The 4933-nt window shown below is 37.3% G+C and overlaps 1 pseudogene; it reads right to left on the bottom strand.

The window, feature by feature from the left end:
* Positions 1-846: 846 nt before the first annotated feature.
* LOC122477091 lies at positions 847-2339 on the bottom strand (annotated as a pseudogene).
* Between the last annotated feature and the right edge of the window lie 2594 nt (positions 2340-4933).

Genomic DNA, 4933 nt, shown 5'->3' with positions numbered 1-4933 from the left:
TGGCTCGTGTGTAATAAAAGTTCCTAGGACTTTAAGTAATAGGTAGCTGTTAGATCCATAGGGTTCATCATGGTACAAATAACTAAGATATATTCTCTTTCTTTCATACTACAGTATACCTTTTACTTAACTTTCTTTTTTTTGCAAGGATTTGTTGTCTGTGTCAATAAACTAGAAGCTACCAAATTTGTGCTTTTAAACCCTATTCTGGGCAATTCCCCTCTATTATGTTTGTCTGTAGGGGAATACAGAATTATAGCACCTCATAAATGAAACTACAAAACCCAATCTACAAAGCCAAATAACAAGCTACTTGTTTCCTTTAAAATAAAAAAGCAGTTCTGGAATCAGGTAAAGCAGCTTACAGGGTTAAAAGCCAATGTCTGCAGATAAAAAGGAAAGACTCTAATGCTGAGGGGGAACATTCTGTAGTCAGGGTTCAGCTTTAAAATAACAATAAAGTAAAGCAAAGGAAAAATATTTCTATTACAGTGTGGTAACATGATTCATTTGGAATGAGTGTTGTTCTCCCAAATCAGTCAAGCCCACCAGACAGAAGTCTACAGGAAAGTTTCCTTCTGGACACAGAGCCTGTTGGAAAGCCTTGCCAGCAGTTGACAGCAGACCCCAAAACCCATGGATAAGAACAGCCTTTGGAAGTCTAATCTTTACCCTGATTTCAGACTATTAAGAAATTACTTGTGGCCAGTTTAATAAACAAACATTAAAAATCTTCCCCCAAAATTTGTTCAAATGTATTTTACACATTAGACAGTTCTTAACAAGGGAGAATACAATTTCTTGACACTTAACATTTAAAGGTTTTATTGGCCATATTAATCTTCCTCACAAAAGTTTTAAGTTATCTACAAGTTCTTTGAATGTCAAAGTAAGAAGAGAAGAAACACTGACAAATTTAGGGGGCCATGTGGGAGCAGAAACTTGGCAACAGTTTCTCAGGCGTACTTTTTCTCCAGTAAATTTTTTTTGTAACTTTTCTGCAACCTCGCTTATTTCTACCCAAATTAACATGGTAACAGGAATGGTAGCATTCTTCTTATCTGTGGGTGGATTTGGAGCACATACAATAAGTATGTTGTTTTTTCCTGTTCAGGTACATGGCATCTTGGGTGGAATCAGAACAATCAGCAATATGTTGCCTAAATTGGTGTCTGCCCACAATAAAAGATGTATTTTCTTATTTGTTATAGGTTTTAAATGGAAAATATGCACACTTTTTAAATTCATTGTCTTTCCTATAAAACAGTTTACAATTTTTGGAGTAAAAAGCATCTTCTTTTACTTCAGTAACTAGTACTTTGGGCAGCTCATCATTCTCTTCTTCATCTCTGCCTTTGCATTCGTTACTGCCACCTTCAGCTTGTATCTCAGATGTTTTTTGTGGAAAATGGTGAAGAAACTGTTTTGTTATGGATAATATCTTTGCCAAATAAACTGGAGTTTCCAGAAGAAAATGAAAATCAAGTCAGGGGGCTAAAGTGTAATGAGCCCAAGATAGAACTATACATTTTCTTGCCAAAATTAAATGAGGCAATTTTTGCTCTTACTGATGGGTCCATTTTATTTACAGAAACCCTCTCAATCTTCTTTTCAGATGTATCCTGTTTTGTTGCCGTGAAACAAAGATGTTGACTCTTGGTATAATTTTGTTGTCCCAAATAGGGAAGGTGTCTGTCTTGCAACTGACATTTTGTTAGTTTCAGTTTCAGAATTCCTGTTGCCACTGCTCCTATGTTGTTGTTCAACACCTGCTGAATACTTCTCATAGTCTTTAGAGATAGGCGTCAGATCATAGAGTGAGTTTGTATTCACGTGCTTCACTATTCAATCCTGAACAGAACAGTTTAAGGCAGCCAACTGCTTGTGATAGGCATTCCTGTGGCAGGCTGTACTACAGTTAAGGCCAGAGGAGGAGGCCTGCTGACTGTAGTTTTGGCATTTAAAATCTTTTTATCGACCAAGGAGATAGAGCCATTTGTAACAACAAATCCAAAGGCTGCATTGGTCTCAGTTGCTGCCCTTGCAGCACTGAGAGAAGAGCTGCTACCAGTAGACAGTCCTTCCAGAGGCTTTTCTCCAGCACCATAACCAAATCCAGACAACCTTCCTCCTCCAGAAGGTACAAACAATCCCTTAAAACCTTTAAAGCCTTTGCCACTATCAGATTCAAATCCAACATTTCTATGCTTTGCTTTCTTTATGGCTCTAATCTTCAAGACTTCCTCAGTGGCTGCTGAGAATGTTCCCACCTCTTTCTGCTTCGTTTCTTGATCCCAATTCTTATCTGTCAATTCCTTCTAAGCATTTCTTTTGTCCATTATTTCAAACCCCCAGGACAGCCACCATGGCACTAGCTGGGTTGTGGGAGCGGCGAAAGCCTGGTGCACGACAGCGAGCAGGTGCGAGTTTGCAGCGAATGGCCTGGCATCTGAAGCTGTTGCAGTGTGCATAGTCATTTCTGGTGCACTGAAGATTCTCAATGGACTTGGTGGTCACCAAGCCCTGGGTCTCAAACACCATGTCCTCCAGGGGCCTCGTCTCTCTTATGTTCTGCAGTGAGGAAGAGATGTCTGCTCAGCCAGAAACTGCTGGGGGAACCTGCCTATGTGTGTTCTTAAATCTGAAATTTGGCTCTTCTAGACAGTTTATAGTTAGATCTTGTTTTCTCATCCATTCAACAACTTTATGTCTTTTCATTACAGGGTTTATTTACATTTAAAGTAACTAATGATCCATAAGGATTTAGTATTGCCATTTTGTTGTTTCCTGTCTACCTTATAGTTTATTTCTCCTTTGTCTTTTCTGTTTACATGTGTTTGTTGATTTTTTGTTGTTACATGCTTTGACTCCTTTCTGATTTCTTTTATGTATCTTCTACAGGTATTTTTTTCATGGTTACTGTAAGGCTTACATATGACATCTTATATGACATCTTTTTTTTAAATTTTTTTTAACGTTTATTTATTTTTGGGACAGAGAGAGACAGAGCATGAATGGGGGAGGGGCAGAGAGAGGGGGAGACACAGAATCAGAAACAGGCTCCAGGCTCTGAGCCATCAGCCTAGAGCCTGACGCGGGGCTCGAACTCACGGACCGCGAGATCGTGACCTGAGCTGAAGTCGGACGCTTAACCGACTGCGCCACCCAGGCGCCCCATGACATCTTATATCATATGACATCATATGGTTATAACAATATGATGTATATGAATGAGTATGAGTGATGTGATATGAATGATATATGAGTATATGAAGCCTCATAATACCTCAGTCACATACAAATATCCTAGAATTGTACTTCTCCTCCACAACACTTTATGTTCTTGATGTCACAAATCACATGCTATAATATTGTGTGTTAACATATTTTAATAGTTGTATTTTTATACTTTTGTATTTTAGCTTCTATATAAGAATTAAAATAATTTATGCATCACTGTTATGATATTATAGTACTTTGATTTATCCATATATTTACCATAACCAGCAAGCTTCATACTTTCACATGCTTTTGTACTGTTGTTCAGCATCTTTTGATTTCAAATGAAGTTACTCCTTTGCATTTCTTTTAAAGCAGTTCTAGTGGTAATAAAATCCCTAAGCTTGTGTTTATCTGGAAAAATCTTTGTCTCGGGGCGCCTGGGTGGCGCAGTCGGTTAAGCGTCCGACTTCAGCCAGGTCACGATCTCGCGGTCCGTGAGTTCGAGCCCCACGTCAGGCTCTGGGCTGATGGCTCAGAGCCTGGAGCCTGTTTCCGATTCTGTGTCTCCCTCTCTCTCTGCCCCTCCTCTGTTCATGCTCTGTCTCTCTCTGTCCCAAAAATAAATAAACGTTGAAAAAAAAATCTTTGTCTCTCTTTCATTTTTCAAAAATAGTTTTTCTGAGTATACTATTTTAAGTCAGCAGTATTGTGCTTTCAGCATTTTTAATTAAATGGTACCAATCTCCTCTAAGTTGCAACATTGTTACTGATGAATTACTGATTGATGTATGTGGGTACTTTTGTATGTGATGAGTTACTTTTCTCTTGGTACATTCAAAATTATCTCTTTATCTTGGAATTTTGACAATTTGATTAAAATGTATCTCATTGTGGATTTCTTTGGATTCTTTTTTATTGGTATTATTCTCAAATATGGATGCTTACCTACTTCCTTTCTTAAATTAGTAAATCTCCCAGCCATTGGTTCTTCATGTAAATTTTTTGACCCTTTTAATCTCTTCTTTCCTTCTTCAACTCTTGTAATGCTTATATTGTTCAACTTCACGGTATCCCATAAGCCCTTTGGCGTTTCCTCACTTTTTTTCATTAATTCTTTCTTTCTCTATTTTTAAATTCCTTTGACTGGGTAATTGCAAATGCCTTGTTTTCAAGTTCACTGATTCTTTTTTTCTGTTTGATCAAACCTATTTTTGAACTCCTCTAGAGAATTTTTCAGTTCAATTTTAGTATTTTTCAGCTCCAAATTTATATATATATATATATGTAATATGTGTATATATGTGTGTGTATATATATATTTCTTTGTTGATATTCTCATTTTATTCACATATTGTTTTCTCAAGCTTGTAGAGCATATTTATGACAGGTATTTTGAATTCTGTGTCTGGTAACTTATATTCCTCCATTTCTTAAGGATCATATTGTAGAGGTGTTGTTAGTTTTTTGTTTGTTTATTTGTTTTTGGTCATATTTCTGTTTTTTTTTTTTCATGTGTCTTAGAGCTTTGTTCTGAGATCAGTGAATATGGAGGGAAAAAGCCATATCTCTAGTTTTTATGGAATGACTTTATACAGGGGAAGACTTTCACTAATCAGCCTGGCTAGAGATTCTGGGGGCCTGTGAAACCACTTGGGGGAGAAGCAACTTCTCTGGGTCTCTGTGCAATTTATCAATTAGCAGTCAGTCCAAC

Source organism: Prionailurus bengalensis, chromosome X (assembly GCF_016509475.1).
Source record: "Prionailurus bengalensis isolate Pbe53 chromosome X, Fcat_Pben_1.1_paternal_pri, whole genome shotgun sequence".
NCBI lineage: Eukaryota > Metazoa > Chordata > Mammalia > Carnivora > Felidae > Prionailurus > Prionailurus bengalensis.
This window is presented reverse-complemented; position numbering and strand designations above follow the sequence as displayed.